Source organism: Styela clava, chromosome 13 (assembly GCF_964204865.1).
Source record: "Styela clava chromosome 13, kaStyClav1.hap1.2, whole genome shotgun sequence".
NCBI lineage: Eukaryota > Metazoa > Chordata > Ascidiacea > Stolidobranchia > Styelidae > Styela > Styela clava.
In genome coordinates, this window is record NC_135262.1 from 1,609,961 (window position 1) to 1,629,130 (window position 19,170).

Here is a 19,170-nt window from a genome sequence, read left to right on the forward strand (position 1 = left end):
TGATGCAGAACTTGAAAGATACGAAGAAAGAATGAAGATGCGAAACCAAGAAAAAAGTGTACAAGTTAATAATATTTGAACATTTTAATTGATTTTTCGACATCTATTGATTCCCGTAAACAGTGTGATAATGCTACATATTACTGCCTAGAAGTGATGGGTTATATATTTCATAAACAATTGTAGAAAACGTCATTGGGTAGTTTCTTGCTATAATAATATTTGTACTTGTGTTTTGTTATATTCTAAAACGGCGAATAGTATCTAATGAAATTAAACGTAAATTTATAAATGTGACTCCAGAGAGAACTCTCATAAGAAGGTGAAATATAACACCTTTGTCAATTGTAATTTACATGATGAGGTGCAACACAATGTAATGACAGATCATTCCAAATAAGTGATATTTCATAAATTTGGGGAAAACTCTGAATTATTGGCAGGGATGTATCTACGCAAAATCGCGGCCATGACAAAGTTCAAAAACACGCCCCTCTTGATCGCTGTGTCCCAATTCCGAGGGCAAGAGGATTTTTATCATATCTCACATTTTTACATTGGTTTCGAGGGCTTTGTACGAATGAACACAATCTAATACACTAAACGGTGATATTCAATCTTTTACTATGTGTTAAACCTTTTATTTCCAATTTTTGTTTTCTTTGTATGTACCTCGCAAATAACAAAGGTAGCCGCAGACTTTCTGTTTATCTCTCCACCAATAAATTTTTTTTCGCGTTCAGAATAGTTATTTATATACCTGGGATCTGACTTAGTATACACTTGTGTATATAGTACAACCGGTTAATTATCACTGCACTAAAATTTCATTATAATCATCTAACTAATTGAAATTTGTAGTTTTTGGTGAATTGTGCAACAAATTATCATTATTTGGGTATATTGAGTATAAAATTAACTTAGAACAGGAAAAAATGCATTTGTTTTGTTCTTCTTTTTGCCATTTTGAGCACCAATGTGCGCTCATTGATTTTTATGTTACAGCCAGTTTGGACCAGACCAATTTCATTTTGTAGAATCGCGCCCTGGATATTAATCTGCCCAATGAAGCCGTAATTTTACGTTAAAAAGGTAGAAAATAGTTGTAATTTCTACAAGTAAGGCAACATTCTTCGCGTGGTGGTTAAAATTTGAACTTCTGATCTGTGTGAAAAAATATCGATTCATCGACAATTCTTTTGGTTTTCTTCATTCTAAAAATACGTCCGGCCTCCGATACTTGCAGCCTTCTTTTTGGCCCGTGAGCGACAAAAGGTTGCGACCCTCAAACCAGAGAAATAACCAGTGAATATGCTGTAATGAGTACGGCGCTGCGTATGGAGACGTTTCTCAACCTGGGTTCGATTGGACCCCTAGCGTTTGGTGCAGCTATTCGGCGCCTAGTGCAGGAGCCATAGCTGTAATATCTTAGACACGCCTATGATATTTCGTGAAAAACTAAAAATACATTTATTTTCGGCTTTTTAAAACACTGCTTGAAAGTTGACAACCTCATTTAATCAAGATAAATTTGTCGTTGTCATTTGTCTGGTATTCATTACTGAACAAGATGAAAGCTTATCGAGTCTAGCCAGCAGAGCAAGTATGTAATCTTTTGAGTCTTCATTTGCATATTTACGATCAATTTAAGTATCTTTTGTTTACCATCTCCTCCGGTAAAAACCAAACACCCCCGCTAACGTTGAGAATAATAAATTTGTAATTATTGTGTCAGAGTTGGGTTAGAATTGCAGATTGCTATAAATACAAATTTACAAATTGTTTTTAACCTTAACTAGAAAATTACTTATTTGTTTTTTTAAAACATAGCTAAAAACGGGCCGTGACATTTATACGAATCCGTCTATAGCTGTTTACCAATTGTTGTTCGTATAGCCGAGATATGACTTTGCATACACTTAGTTATTATGGTATACCCGGCTGAATATCAACGCACTAAAAGATCAAGATCTCCAGCGCCATTAGTGTTTATTTCTTCATTGCTGACACGTATTGCACCATTTCGTTTGTCAACGTCGCAAACGTCTCATTTCATTACTCGCATTTGATGTGTTTCTTTATTATCTGTAGACCGAGCCGAGAAGGTTTTTGTCTACTGCAATTTGCGTGTTTACATCGTTATTGTATCGCCTCGCGTTTGGAATGAAATTGTAAAACTGTCAACAGTTTGGAATGTTGTCCGAAGCTTCACCGGCACTTCCTGTCATAATAATATACCTACCATACATGACGCTGATAATATTTTAACAACTGACTTGGATAAGGCTAATATGCTGGGATCTGTGTTTAACTCGGTTAGTAGTACTGATAACTACTGCCAAGGATTTATTTCGCGAAAGGCAGAATTTGAAAGGAACACTTTTAGATCTATTTCAATCGAAAGCAACTTTTCTAGCGAAATTAATACAAATTTTTCAATAGAAGAGTTAAAGTTGGCATTGGCATCGAAAAAGAATACGTCCCCTGGTGAAGACGGAATATGTTACGACATGATCAAACACCTTCCCGACATTTCGATGAAGACACTTTTGTCATTTTATAATAAATCTTGGGCGTCTAGCTATGTTCCAAGCAAATGGTTGCATTCCACTATAATACCCATACTTAAATCTAATAAACCGGCTACCTCGCCAAATTCCTACAGACCTATAGCTTTAACCAGTCATCTTTGTAAAATTATGGAAACTATGATAGCAAAAAGACTACAATGGTTTTTAACTAAAAATAATATATTAAGTGATGATCAAGCAGGTTTTCGTCGTGGAAGATCTACAACTGACAACATATTATGTTTGCACGATGAAGTGTATAAAGCAATCAATAACAAAAGACATGTCGTAGCCGTTTTCTTAGATATCCAACGCGCTTACGATATGATATGGCGTAGTGGACTCATCTCGAAGTTACACGCACTCGGAATTCGAGGACGTATGCTCGTGTGGATAAAATCTTTCCTTCGAAAAAGAACTTTTCAAGTTCGTATCGGATCCACTCTATCCAGAATATTCGAACAAGAAAATGGAATTGTGCAAGGCAGTGTGATCAGTCCCATTCTTTTTTCATTAATGATTTACCCGCTAACATAGCGGCATCAGTATGTAAATTTTTTGCAGACGACGGAGCAATCTGGGAATCGGGCCTACAAGTTTGGAAAATAGAAGCTTCAATCCAATCATCTTTAGACGTGATAAGTACATGGTGTCAACAGTGGGGTTTCACAATTTCAAAAGCGAATTTGTACGAATAAACACAATCTTTGTATGTACCTCGCAAATAACAAAGGTAGCCGCAGACTTTCTGTTTATCTCTCCACCAATAAATTTTTTTTTCGCGTTCAGAATAGTTATTTATATACCTGGGATCTGACTTAGTATACACTTGTGTATATAGTACAACCGGTTAATTATCACTGCACTAAAATTTCATTATAATCATATAACTAATTGAAATTTGTAGTTTTTGGTGAATTGTGCAACAAATTATCATTATTTGGGTATATTGAGTATAAAATTAACTTAGAACAGGAAAAAATGCATTTGTTTTGTTCTTCTTTTTGCCATTTTAAGCACCAATGTGCGCTCATTGATTTTTATGTTACAGCCAGTTTGGACCAGACCAATTTCATTTTGTAGAATCGCGCCCTGGATATTAATCTGCCCAATGAAGCCGTAATTTTACGTTAAAAAGGTAGAAAATAGTTGTAATTTCTACAAGTAAGGCAACATTCTTCGCGTGGTGGTTAAAATTTGAACTTCTGATCTGTGTGAAAAAATATCGATTCATCGACAATTCTTTTGGTTTTCTTCATTCTAAAAATACGTCCGGCCTCCGATACTTGCAGCCTTCTTTTTGGCCCGTAAGCGACAAAAGGTTGCGACCCTCAAACCAGAGAAATAACCAGTGAATATGCTGTAATGAGTACGGCGCTGCGTATGGAGACGTTTCTCAACCTGGGTTCGATTGGACCCCTAGCGTTTGGTGCAGCTATTCGGCGCCTAGTGCAGGAGCCATAGCTGTAATATCTTAGACACGCCTATGATATTTCGTGAAAAACTAAAAATACATTTATTTTCGGCTTTTTAAAACACTGCTTGAAAGTTGACAACCTCATTTAATCAAGATAAATTTGTCGTTGTCATTTGTCTGGTATTCATTACTGAACAAGATGAAAGCTTATCGAGTCTAGCCAGCAGAGCAAGTATGTAATCTTTTGAGTCTTCATTTGCATATTTACGATCAATTTAAGTATCTTTTGTTCACCATCTTCTCCGGTAAAAACAAACACCCCCGCTAACGTTGAGAATAATAAATTTGTAATTATTGTGTCAGAGTTGGGTTAGAATTGCAGATTGCGCTGTAAATACAAATTTACAAATTGTTCTTCACCCTAACTAGAAAATTACTTATTTGTTTTTTTAAAACATAGCTAAAAACGGGCCGTGACATTTATTCGAATCAGTCCATAGCTGTTTACCAATTGTTGTTCGTATAGCCGAGATCTGACTTGGCATACACTTAGTTATTATGGTATACCCGGTTGAATATCACCGCACTAAAAGATCAAGATCTCCAGCGCCATTAGTGTTTATTTCTTCATTGCTGACACGTATTGCACCTTTTTGTTTGTCAACGTCGCAAACGTCTCAAATCATTACTCGCATTTGATGTGTTTCTTTATTATCTGTAGACCGAGCCGAGAAGGTTTTTGTCTACTGAAATTTGCGTGTTTACATCGTTATTGTATCGCCTCGCGTTTGGAATTAAATTGTAAATGTACACAGCTAGTTTGCTGTTGCAATGCGTTACTTCCATGGCTATTTAGCATTAGGAAAAGCTGTATCATATTAATTATAGTGGTCTAAATATGGTTTTCTTTGTTACATGCTTATTTAACTTGCTTATGTGGCGGGACTGGAATTGTCCTATTTTTTATTGTTTTGTATTTTATTTATATTTAGTGTCTAGTTATTGCATATGCATTGGTGTGTGGAGTCTGAGCCCTAATTCGCTCAATAGTTAGATTCAGTTACTCGACTCCAACCACCACTGCATATGTAAACTGTACTGCATATGTGCAGTGTCAGCTCTTCTTGCTTCTGCTGTCGCTGGGTAAGGACCGTATTTTTGTCGCTCTATTTTATCTGCTTTAAGCGTGGATTTTACACTATTTTAATAAAGTCTCTTCGTTTGCATCGTGAACTTCGAACCTATTTGTGTGTCTTTGCAGCACATTGGATCTTCTGAACTAATTATTACAGTATTACTAGACTGTATCAGTGGCGAGCACCTACCGGTATTCCGGTTAAGTCGTACCGTTGCAAATTGACGAGCTAGCGCCAGAATTGAAAAATCAGACGATTTTTTGATTAAAAGTTCATGATGTCACACCGAAGAAAGAATTGCGACAAGGAACGAGATGTAATATGGGTTAAAATTGCCCAGATGGAAACCGAAAACAAAGAGATTAAAAACATGAATAAAGGCATACTAGTGGCAAATAAATCACTGGAAGCTGAAAATAAAGAACTGGCTAGACAACTGCAAGATGCTTTGTCTCAACTGAAAGTAGTCAAGACCAGTGTTATACAACTTGAAGAAAGAGATTTTGGCATGAAGGAAGTACTCGAACGGGCTGTATGCCGTCTGGAGAGCATTGACGAGGTCATGGCTGAGAGTGAGGTGCCATCATTTATTCCTAAACCTATTTTAAAAACCCCTGAGGTGCCTGAGAGTGTTGATAGGAATGGTGAACCAGACTGCCCTGATAATGAATGTTTGATGAATGGTACCGGTACTATTAAAAAATTGAATTTTGCTGATGAGTGTGTGGTTGACCAGTCTACACCTATGCATGCAATTGTGAATGGTAACGTTACTGATTCCAAGGCAGTTCCTTTTGGTATGAATAATAGTATGAGAGTGGATATCCAGCCTGATACTTTTAATGGTGATGGTATGTCTTTGGATGATTATTTGTGTCATTTTTCATCCATTACTACCTGTAATGGATGGACTGATAAAATTGCTGGTGTTCATTTTGCTGCATGTGGGGGTGGGAAGGCTTTGTCCTTGTTGAATGAATTATCCCTTCCAGATAGACACAGTTTGAGTGTTGCAGTGAATCACTTGAAAAAGCGTTATTATCCAGAGGGTAAGGAGTCATACTTTGCTACTTTGTTTAATAACAGGAAGAAGTTGGCCACTGAGACGCCAACGGAATATGCTACTTCTCTTCGTGCATTGTCGAGGAAGGCTTATCCTTCTTTGGATGTTATTGCTCGTGAGAATCTGATTAAGCAGCGTTTCATTTCAGGTTTTCCTGATTTCGAGATGTGTAAGACTTTGACTATCAGGCAGACTCAGAGTTTGGATGAATTAATTACTGTGGCTGATGTTTGTCATTCTATTAATGCTACGCACAGTGCACCTGGTTGTAATCGTGCTAGTAAGCCCATGGTAGCTGTTGTGAATAATTCTGAGCGTGATGATGGTGTGTGAATCTGAATTTAGTAAGCTGCGGAATGATATTAAAGAGATGCTTGACAGTTTTCGTGCTATGTTTGACAAAGGTCATCAACCCCGATTTTCCCGTCAGAAGGGTGGGAGTAGGAATGAAGGTATTACTTGCTATGGTTGTGGTGCCAAGGGTCACATACGTAGAAATTGTCCAGAGAACCTGTGCCAGATATGTAATGGCAGGGGTCATATAGCTTCTCAGTGTGATAGATATTATGTTCCACAGAATTCGCAGCCTTCTGCTTATTCGGCCCAGCAAACGGTCAGTGGCCCTGTAGGAAATTTTTCATCAGGGAATAGCTCAAATTCTGCCTGGGGTGGGAATGGCCAAACTCCTCGTGACGGTGGGAATATTCCCCAGTTTCGCCCTGCTCCCAAGAATAATGATATGCCTTTAAACAGAAATCAGTAGCACGGGGGTCCTCAGTTGCTACTGGAAAGATGACGAATGTATGCATGGACCATGATTTTGATAATTTGATTTGTTCTTTGAGATTACCCACTAGCTGGTATGCTATGGTTGATGTGTGAAACTGTTTCTCAGAGTAAGCTGTTTTGTCTGTTCCTAGTTGTGGAATTGTGGATAAATGTGTGACTGAGGGAGTGAGATGGTGATTTATGGTCGTTTGAGTTGTCTGTGGTAACCCAGTGTTGATGTCATAGCTGTGGCAGAGGCTGCGTGTGTGATTGAGAGTGAATATTGGTGGGCGTGGTTTATTTTTATTATCCTTTAGTGGTGGACGCCTCATGCTCTCTGGTGCCTCTCATGTTGCTCAAGGAAGCGGTAGAAATAACTGCTGATTTGCCGGACAATATTGCTATTTCCAATGATGATGTACAGGATGTTGTTATTGAACCAGAAGTTAATCCTGATTTGCCTGTTAGGGATTCTGATCATCAGACTGTTACTCGTTCTGGTAGGACAAGGCGTAGACCTGCCTACTTGGATGATTTTCATACTTGATTTATGCGCTGTAACATTTTGTTTTGAATTACATTGGGAATTGTGCTATAATGTATATGGTTAGGTAGGAATAGTTAGTGTTTTTAGATAGGGTTTATTGGATTTTGTAGTTGGGAATTTTTTGTATTTTGTAAATAGTATGCTTTATATTTGTTATACTTTCAGGAATGCTTTCTACTGTTTGATATTTCGTTCCACTGTGTTTCACATTTTGCTAATACCTGCCGATGGACATACACATTGTGTTTTTTACGAGTTTTGTGTTCTTACTGTGTTAATACCTTTCTTAGGGGATGTTTTTATTTTTTTTTTAAGAGTAAATTTTTTGTTAATTTTCTCTAATGAAAAGGGGGGTATTGTGGCGGGACTGGAATTGTCCTATTTTTTATTGTTTTGTATTTTATTTATATTTAGTGTCTAGTTATTGCATATGCATTGGTGTGTGGAGTCTGAGCCCTAATTCGCTCAATAGTTAGATTCAGTTACTCGACTCCAACCACCACTGCATATGTGAACTGTACTGCATATGTGCAGTGTCAGCTCTTCTTGCTTCTGCTGTCGCTGGGTAAGGACCGTATTTTTGTCGTTCTATTTTATCTGCTTTAAGCGTGGATTTTACACTATTTTAATAAAGTCTCTTCGCTTGCATCGTGAACTTCGAACCTATTTGTGTGTCTTTGCAGCACATTGGATCTTCTGAACTAATTATTACAGTATTACTAGACTGTATCAGTGGCGAGCACCTACTGGTATTCCGGTTAAGTCGTACCGTTGCACTTATAGTTTAAAATTTGCTGCATTGAACTCTGGATTATTGAACTGCAATTTGTGAATCTGTACTGCGTTTTGATTGTTTTGTGAAATATTCTTGGTGAGTTTTCTGTATTTCATTGCATTTGGCTTGTTATGTAGTAGTCTTATTTGGATAAAATACTGTTGGTATTATATTTATTGCCACAATTAATGCTGTAGGGTTAAGTACTGTTACTGTAGTGCTTATTTGTTCATGTTTATTTCAGTGTTCTGCAGTTACATAAAAGATTCGATATATTGTTGCCCTTGGCTGAAAACAGTCGGTAAGCGATATAATTTAATTGCATGTTGGTTATTTATGCGGCAAATTCATAGTATTTATAGTGTATTTTGTTTTCTCTCAACTCTATCTGAATTTGTCATTTGTTTCCGTAATCCATTTGGCTCCATCTGACATCTCGATTGTATATTTTTTGCTGAGCAAACAATTCTCCTGTGTTTAAAGTTGCGTATTATGGGCTTGTGGACTTCCAGCTTGCTTATCTCAGTTATATGACGGGATAATTTGGAGATGATTGTCTGGACCGAACATAGATAAATATTGTATATTGGGATAGACTAGAGCGTTTAGACTGGAAAATATTGGCGCACGGTTCAGCGCCCTTCGTCTTTGTGTAGCAAGCAGGGTGCATAAGGTCACACCCCGTCATGCTTCTACAATAATTGTAATTTTGTGGAATTCGGCAAAAACTTTTTTTTGTATATTGATTATTTTCTTTGTTACCCCATTTGCCAGTTTAAGCACCAATGCGCCCATCGTTTTCAATGGCAAAGTCTATTAAAAACAGACCATTTTCATTTTGTAGAATCGCGCCATGTATTTAACTATTTTGCCCAACAAAACTGTAATTTGGCGTTAAAAAGGTGGACACAATTATTCTGAACAACTCACTAACTGGACCAATAACCAGTGAATAAGGTGTTACTAGTACAACAGCACTGTCTATATCGGTGATTCTTAACTTGGGTCCGATTGTATCCCAGAGTTCGGGGGTGCTGTACCGGGGGTACGATGAAGGTCCTCTGAAATAATTTGACAAACCCATTTTTTTTTTAACCAGCTTTTACCTTATGTAAAATTCACTAAATTCCACTGCAGATATGAAAACTTCCACGTTTAACTTGGAATTCGTGATTAGGCAGAAATATTTTATAGTAACAAGTTACGATTAGAACTTTACACTCTTTTTTGCGCCGGAAACCAAAGTCGACAATGGTAGTAGCTATAGCTGTCATTACCTAGATACGTCACTGATAATTTGAGAATTAACTAAAAATACGTTTATTTTCAGCTTTCTGAAACACTGATTGAAACTTAGCAATGCAGTACATCATTTCATCAAAAGAAATGCCTCGTCATTTGTCTTGTATTCATCACTGAGCAAGATGAAAGCCTATTAAATCTGGCCAGCAGAGCAAGTATGTTATCGAAATATTTTAATTTTCTTCAGTCTTATTTGCACATTTAGGTTCAATCTAGGGATCTTTTGCACAACCCCTATAGATTGCGCAAGAAAATAATAAATTTTCAATTTGTTCCTAACTAGATAGGTTTTAATTTGAAACTTAGTGTCGAAGGTGCACGACAGATCCCAATCAAATATACTAAAATAGTGCTCTTGAATGTTTTACTATGTGTTAAATATTTTTCAATTTTTATTTTCTCCGTATATATATACCTCGCAAATAACTAAGGTTATTTATTAATATAACCTGGAAAAAAGTTGTTTTGTGAAGTCATGACAGAAGTCTTATTCTGGTCACAAGATAATATGTGTGCTAAATTAACAAACTACGTCAAAATTCACGTTGCTGTATGACTAAAGATTGTGCTCATAAATAACGTAGCCGCGGACTTTTTCTTCGTATCTCTCCGCAAAAATTATATTTTTGCATATTATAGTTTCTACTCGCTCATGTAATTTATCTCGCAAAAGCTGTGTCCGTCGATAAATAAACACTTTATGAATTAGTGAGTCCCAATGTTGAACGGCACCTGTGCGCGTTCACAAACACAAAACGGGCCGAGAATTTGATTATTTAAATCAGGCTATAGCTCCAGTGTTCCATCGTATACCAATTGTTATATATATACCCGGGACCTGACTTGGTAAACACTTGAGTAAAGTGTTTACCCGGTTGAATAACACCGCACCAAAAGATCATTCCTACTAGGTAATATTTGTAGTAATGTTGGGAAATCTGCAACATTTTTTTTTTGGCAGAAAAATTGCATTTCTTCGTTTCTATTTTTGCCAGTTTATGCACCAATGCGCGCTCATACGTTTTTTTATTTATCACAAAGTCTATTAGAACCCCACCATTTTCACAAGATATTATGTGTGATGAATTAACAAAAAAGTTAAAGATTTACGTCATTCATGACATAAAGTTGAGGATAAGTTTCCGGTAAACCCTCATGCTCAGGAGGCATAATCGATGCTGGGTCGAAAGAGATAGAGTTGCCCCCTATTAAGCTTAGTTGTTGCATTATCTCGGAGGAAAAAACTTCTTCCAAAGCTTTAGAACTTTAAGAATTTGCAGCTAAAATGAATAAATAAAAGAGTGATGATAAAAATATATGCATATAGACGACAAATAATTGGAATGGTCAATGTCAGCAGAATAGAAAAATAAATAATTACGACTATAGTTATAGCGACTTATTCGTCTTGTACCAAGATTTTGGAATTGATTGATTGGTTCATTAATCATTAGTTGTTAGCGGTAATAAAATATCAAAAGTACAATTTCTATCTAATGAAATAATATTGAACAAATAGGTTTGGGAATCAAATCAAAATTTGTCCGCAAAAGCTTTTACACATGTAATCCTTACAACAGATTTTTAAGATTGGTAGATTTATTATTGTTACTGTAGTTTCTGTATGCAATTGTATAGACTTTTTGAAACCAATAAACAAATGCAGGTTTTAAGAGTTTGGAAATACGACTTTCTCACAAACAATAAAGAGAGACCACAGAATAGATTGATTTTCGACTCCGCGATTCTGAAGTTTGGTCCATCAAAGATTGAAAATACATCTCTGACACCATAGTCATGCCTTGTGGCACAACCAGTTGCAAAAATGGCATAGTCAATAATCCCACCTTTTCTTCTGGCGGACATTGAAATAAACTTTCAAAATTGGCAAAAATATTTTTGCTTATTGTTGAAATGAAAAGATCTTTATCCTGTCCTATTTGACGCCATGCTTTGCATACAACGACGTGCATTACGTAAAGACCGGTGACTTTGTATTCAGGACGAGACTGTAAAAATAATAGAGTGCCGTGTCAAAACAAATGCGTGTGATAAACAAAGGTATCACATGTTTAACGTATCATCCATTACAATCTGCTTTTTCAAAGCATAATGAGAAGCATTTATAGCGTAAACCAATTAATAATTTAATGAAATAATGACATGATAATAATGGTTACTGAAACATAAAAAAAACATAAAAGTCATTTAAAAACTATTGAAAAAAATAACTGTGAATAAATTTTTGATCAGATTGAAAATTCAGCATCGTTTTCATCATAAATATGAGTTGTTTTTTAGATGTAAATTTGGTACTATATGAATAATGTTATCGTCTATATTCTGTTTCTTGCTACTTATTTCTAAATTAACTTTTTTTTAACATTCTATGTTGTCCGGAAAGCGTTATAAATATATTTGCTTCTAAATGAGCAACAAGCTTTCATATTGCCATTTCATTAGTCCATTACGCATAACTTTCAACATCTAAAAAGTCCGGTATGTTGAAAAGTGTGTATGTTAAAGTGATTGAGTGTCAATGCGTGTACATGTGCTTGACTAGGAAATAACATAACTAAGTTACCACTTTACATTGTGGTGTTACTGAAGGTTCGTTATCTTGAGCTTGAAACTATTCATATTCAAGATAAAATCGGATTATACTTGCGAGTCTGGCAAACTATAAGCTGAGGACAGTTTCCCAGAATAAACCAAAATTTTTCTGTATTTCTAATACTTTAGTTCCAAGTCCACTTACATTATACTATTAAAAATGCTTTACGCTAGGACCAATTTGTCAGATAAAAATTCAATTCGAAAGTACCATCTAATAACAGAAATATATTTATATTAGTGTGCAGTAAAACTCTGAAAGAGGGATTGGTAGTCAGTCCCACAGAAATCAGATCAATAGAGGAATATAAGTTTTATATTAACTTATATACTTAGAATCTCAAACGAAACTAATGGTATTGTCCGGGCAGATTCTGGCCCAGGCTATAGTGCGATGGTCCAAGTGCTGGACCAGGTCATAATCGCTGTGGTCCTGGTTCAGAACCAGTTCATGGTCGGGGAGTTCCTGGACTTGGCCTTCATCGTGATGGTCCTGGATTTGGCCTTGGTCGGTGAGGTCCTGGATTTGATCTAGATTTGGGATTTGTTCTGGGAGGTCTTAGACTTGGCTTTGATCCAGAACGTTCTGGACCTGATCATGGTCAGTATCGGGGAATTCCTCCACTTGTCCTTGATCGAAGAGGTCCTGGCTTTGATCCAGAAAGTTCTGGACCTCATCATAGTCGGGATCGAGGAATTCCTCGAATTGGCCTTGGTCAAAGAGGTCCTGGATGTGGACTGAAACGGGGAGGTACAGGTCTTTGTCGTGGTCGAGCGGGCTCAGGATTTGGCTTTCGTCCAGACGGTCCTGGCTCTGGTATTGGTCGCGATCCTGGTCCTGAAATACGAAGTTGATATTGAGGACTTCTTCACTAGTTTAACAATTTCTATCCAAACTTTTTTATAATATATAATATATATTTTTCAAACTTTTAATCATGCATTTTGCATATTACCGACCAAAAGACACCAGGTTAATTGATTAGATTTTTTTTTATTATGTTCATCGGGATGTCAGACTTGGCCAGTATCGGCATTGGTTTTGATTGAAGGCAAGGCAAAATGCGCTACCGGGGTCACACGTTAGCTTTATCAAAATGACAATCGATTCGAAAGGGTTGGATATAAAATGTGCCTTATGGTTTATAAAATACGGTACTTTATAATGATTCTAATCGTGGTTTGCCAGCTATTTTATCTCCTTTACAATCGCAAGAATAGATCCGTATATAACGAAAGAATGTATTGACAAATTAAATATGGATATTCTATGTGATTCTGCGACCTAAGACTAAATCAATTTTTTTCAATACAAAGCTAATCATATAAAACACTATGATGGTTTTGAAATAAGACTGACATAACTTTTCCTTACCGCGTAGGATGGGTTTTAATATGAAAAAAAAATTTTTTGGATTACTTTCTCGTCACAATAATAAGATGTTTAATGCAATCGCTGGCTCATGCGCCCAAAAAGTAAACTTGACAATCGCATACCATACTTGAACTAGAACTTCCTTTTTCCGTAACTAATATGAAAATTCCATTCGAAAATATTTTTCCATACTGCACAGAACTTGCTATTAATGCGTAATGTTGTTAACTACAAGACTCACCTGCGAATGCACTTGGCCATGAAAGCTAGTTTGCGCCATGCATCTTCGCTGGGACCGGACCTCAGGTTGGACTGTTAAAATGATGTTTGTTACATTTGTGAATAAATACAATACAAATATATGCAATTCCATTCAAACGGGTATATTATTCTGAGTTATTAACGAAATAATTTTTCAGTTATTATTACCGCATTTGAATTTTGTCGATAATGCTAATATTTGTCAATTATTTTCGTAGTCTTCGCGGCTTTATTGCTGTGACTTATCGCGGTAACTCGTGCTGCCATTCTTCTTGATTTCATATGAAATCGTGATATCCAATGCTATGAACAATTTGAAAAACGTATTTACGTTATTTCACACCATGCATCAAAATTGTAATAGCTGATAGTGATAGATTATACTATATGTTAATATTTTCGATATTTTTCTATTACTATCAGTGGGGGCAGTGGCGTAACAACGCAATGTGGCTCCCCTGGATCTTGACACAAAATGCCGCCCCCTAAACACCATCGTAAAAGCTGAATAAAACGCCACACAAAAAAAAATTAAAGCAGCAATTGTTAAATTTTATTGAGAGTTCCAAATTCAAGAAGTCTAGTTTTCATTGAAGCAAATTCAGAAATTATATCTTCAAAAGATAATGTCTCGACTAAATCACTTTCAATGGACAGTATTGCTAGCGCAGACAGCCTGCTTTCGTCCATAGTCGATCTCAAGTAAGATTTTATCAACTTAAGTTTTGAAAAACTTGTTTCGCAGGCAACAGTGAGGTAAAGCCTAAGACTCATAAATAAGGTGTTGATTCACATAAACGATGTTTGCTTAACCACTGCAGAACGTCCAGCGCTGTAGCGTCATTTTAAAATGTAAAACCACCTGATTGTACTTGTCGATTAAACCTAGAGATTTCTAGTCTTAACTCGGTGAAATTTACGTCATCAGCATATATTTTCCCATTTCTATTTTGATACTGTCACTTCGCAACAAGGAGTGAAACGCTTTTCCGCCACACTCCGAAACCGGTCCATAGCTTCTAACATGCATCTCTTGACTTCTTCAACAGCCGAGAGACCTACGTTTTCTGCATATTCGCCAGGCATACTTTTCTTCTTTCCGACCCGTCTCTCTTCAATCGGTATTTCTTGATCTTCGCAGATCTTGATCGCTCTTTCAATGCATTGCTTTACCACTGCATTGCGCTTATTGTTCAAAAAAGCAATGAATGCTTTCATCTTGTGGGTACATCCTTCCAGAGACAGACCTTTCCGCTGTAAAAATTCTGTCATGAGATTCTCTTAGGACTTCCAACCAAAATTGTAAAAACGAAACGAAGAAAAAACGCTGAATCGCATCCGAGATTCCACGCGCTTGTCCTCGTGTATCAATGTTTTCATTTTGATCACAAAGTTTGTTTAATGCACCAACAACGTCAATGAAATATTGCTGAAGCGCCTTCACAGCTTCGTAATGCGCACTCACTCCATCGTGTGTCAATCACTCGTTTTTCCACATTTGGCACATACTTTAGCAATACTTTCCATCTGTGAGTAGAAGCAGAAAAAAAAGAAGTAAATCCTTTCCACAACAGCAAAAAATGAAAGAAACTTCCGACGATCCCACTGCGTGAACTCCTGCAAGGTTAAGTGAGTGGTTTCCACATGGGATAAACAAGGCCTTAGAATTAATATCTTTTATTTTGCGTTGCACTCTAGTACGAATTCTCGCCATGGTGGAAGCATTGTCGTATGCTTTGCCTCTACACAACATCATGTCTAAGCCATTTTGCCGAAGCTCATTCAGAATAAACTTGGTCATTTCGTATGCACTTTTTCCGTGCAGTGGAAAGAAATTCAGAAAGGATTCTTTTATTTGTAAGAAGCTCGATTAATTCATTTTGGATAGCTGGTTAAAGGTACGTTGCCATGACCTTTCTAGAGAGTTGGGTACCAAAAATGTGTTCGTCAATGACTGTACTTTAATTTGCAAGGAGTTTTAACGTTCCAAGAAAATTCCCCTGGTTCCTTGAACTTAACTATGACTGCGATTACGCTTTGCAAGATTTCTCTTTCATCTATTTTGTAACTTATTTATAAGAATTATTTATAAGAATTTGCATTTATTTGTCAATTGTTTGATGAACCTGAAGCCTCAGTGCGAGCTCATTCCATTTATCAAAGCACTGTTTGTGAACTTTTTAACTGAATTTTCGTTACTAGAAATGAGCGGATTAAGATGCCAAAAATTTACAAAAGGTTTGAAAGCAAATGAAGAATTATCAATTCTCGATTGAAATAACCTGCAACAGAAACAATATAATCCTGAGTGGCTATTCGAATATAGGAACCATGATCTGAGAACTTCATCACCATTCTTTATCGTCTTAGGGATAATTTCTCTTTGTTTCCTTCTTTAATTACTCTAATCGCTGGCTTGAATAGCCCTTCTTTATTTCGAAACCTTTCGGGCCCTGATTTGATCTTCTAAACTCTCATGTCATGAGTTAATACTTCCGGCCAAGTAGCCACATCGTTATGAAAATAATTATCTGTTTTATCTTTATCTGAAAGTGTTTCATCCACAGGCTGATGCTTTCAAGTTTTGATGACTAATGCGTTGTCTGACACTATCAAAATCTTGAATATATATCAGCTTCTTGATGAGAGACTTGTTAGGACTAATGGGTAAATAGTCAGAACTAAATATGTTGTCCTCGTGGGTTAAAAAATCTCAGGTTTAGGCCTAACTATCTGTTTAACATATGTATGAGCGCCTACATAGCCGAATTTGCCTGACCGATTCCAGAAAATTCTTCCCAACTGGCTGCCAGCAACAGAGTAAAAAACTTAAAATATATAAATGTATTGAAAATTAACTGTAACCCTTATGCCAAATGGTAGGTTCAATACTTATAATTCAGAAATGCTCTCATTCAATTACAACGGATCTCTCTGTTGTTAATACAGCTTCCAACTTCAATAGTCACTTTTAAAGTATCCATTAAACGCTACACTTTCAAACAATGATTTCGATAACGCAATGAAATTTAGGACAACATCGCATGATATATGTAGCATTTTGTATTCTTTACTATTAAACGTATCAAACAGTGAAATGCAGTAAAAGAGATCGAGAATTTTTTTAACGATCGTTAATTAAGAATACGTAACATGTAGCTTTACTAATGCCATTTTAAACCATTAGGTAAGTTTTGAAGCGACTCTCAGTTATTACTATTTCATAGGCGCAACCATCAACATTTCCCTCTGTACAAATATGCATATCATCTTAAAAATCTTAATGAAAACTTTCATTTCAAAATTTTGAATGGCACAAATTGATTTTCAAGAACCTAGCTGTAATCCATTGGAACAGAGAATTGAGTAGTGTAAGAAGTGGCGTACATTAAACATAATCAGTGATGCATACAATAAAGTCCATTGACTGAAAATAACATTATTTACAATAACTAACTCACAGCGAAGCGTACACAATATGAAACTAAACAAAAATTTACCATCGTTTCTTCAATTTATTGACTTATCTTTTTCTGCATTTGCTCTTCGCTTAAACACATTTCCAGTTTAACGTAAATGAAACTTCAAACAGTTCAACACTTTATTTCAATTTAAGAAGCCTGTTACTTACATATGACGAATTGTCTTAATGTTCTTTATCGCCGTTCTACCTCTTTCCTATAAGTTTCAGGATCATACTAGTCCGTCCATTATGGCCAGCGTCATTGCAGTAACTGCACGCTCGTTTGCGCCTTTGACCCTCACGAGAAGTCTGCAGTAACAGCTATTACAATTAGCCTAAAATCGTTATTTTTTATTTTAATTAAAAAAAATAATAATACCGTATCTGTTAAAAGAATTGTGAATATTAATGAACAAAGTACATACAGTAAAAAAATGATGTCGTGTATCGTACAATATGACAAGACAAGCCACGAATTACATAATACATCGTAATAACAAACACAAGATATTACGTAAAATAAATGCATAATAAAATAGCCATAAACATTATTTCACAAATAATAACACATTACAAACAGCTACATTAACACTGAAATACAAAAAATGGAATGTTAAGAAATTACTTGATTCATGCATTCCAAAGACAGGGGTCATGTCGCTGTCAAGTACTAATGGAAAAAACTGGCACAAACTTGCTATTGAACAACATCGTTATCATCAGCTTCATCTGATTCATTTCCAACCTCATTGACGGGTTCAAAATCAAACCGCTGCAGAGGTCCACCTACTACTGTCAGTAAGCTGGTATGTAATTTACATGTTTCAGTAACAACGTCGTCTTTCGTGACGTCAGGACGGTACCAGCCCAGTATCCTGAATCCGCGATGGTTTTCAAGAGCCTCAGCCATGTGATTCCCCATTTCCATGTAATCACTTTCTTTTCGAGTTTTTGCAACCAACAGCTCCTCATTAAATACAGGAAGAGCAAGTGTCTTGCTCGCGTATGGTACCCATTTGCCATCTATATCAGGTACTTCAAAACAAACTTGCGGCACGGTCATTTTGCATAATCTCTTCGAAACGATCCTTGGGCAATTGACACCGTAACGAGAATCGCAGTATTCGGGATTGCATCCAGGTATGAAACTGACAGAAATAACGTTAATTCTGTCAATTGCCATGCAGAAGCTTGCGAAGTCGCCGCTACCTATCAAACCTTATTACTTCAGGTAACGGTTGCCGCGGCGAAGAATCAGGAAATAACGGATGCTCCGTCGTGATAATTGGTAAATCGTTCACTGTCGCACTGGGGTTCGAGAACAGTAACCGCCCCTCCGATGGACAGCCTGTTCTCAACATGTAATATGTGAGCTGCTTCGTCCTGTCTAATTATGAGGACAGACATTGACGTGCCAAAACGTATAAATAGAATTCTATAATACGTCGCAGAAACATTATATTCAGCTTTTGTTTTTATCCTTGTTAAAATTTTAGTTGATTGAGGAGTTGCTCGTTTTATATGCAGAAGATGCCCTGTTATCTTACGTCTTCTCCTTCTGTCTCCGTTCAAAACCGTGACGAGTTCAACTTCCAGATATTGCCTGTTTACAATCCTTTCCACATGTTCAAACCCTTTGCCCAGGATTTCCAAAAGAACATTTGACATTATTAATGCTATTTATTTAAAATATTCACGAAAATAAGTAGTTGTTCTTTGAGTTGTTCGTTTTATATGCAGAATGAGCTAAGCAAAGTGATATATTTCAGACCTGAAACTTTAAACCTTTCACGAATTCCCTGGGTCGATCGATGTATGCTAAAGTATTCAAAAATGGCAATCTCAGGTTCCCTGCATGGCGCTCAGTAAGTCCGTGACCT

At 36.5% G+C, this 19,170-nt stretch overlaps 1 long non-coding RNA gene across 2 annotated transcripts in view; it reads left to right on the forward strand.

The window, feature by feature from the left end:
- Positions 1 to 8,284: 8,284 nt before the first annotated feature.
- Positions 8,285 to 19,170, forward strand: part of LOC120332947 (uncharacterized) — a 30,613-nt gene continuing 19,727 nt past the window's right edge. Inside the window, exons 1-3 of one of the 2 annotated variants that reach the window (XR_013479899.1) lie at positions 8,285 to 8,372; positions 8,521 to 8,577; positions 9,607 to 9,733. This is a non-coding gene — a long non-coding RNA (uncharacterized LOC120332947). Of the gene's footprint in view, positions 8,373 to 8,520; positions 8,578 to 9,606; positions 10,962 to 19,170 lie in introns of those variants that run through there. The other variant, XR_013479898.1, reaches the window with a different exon arrangement.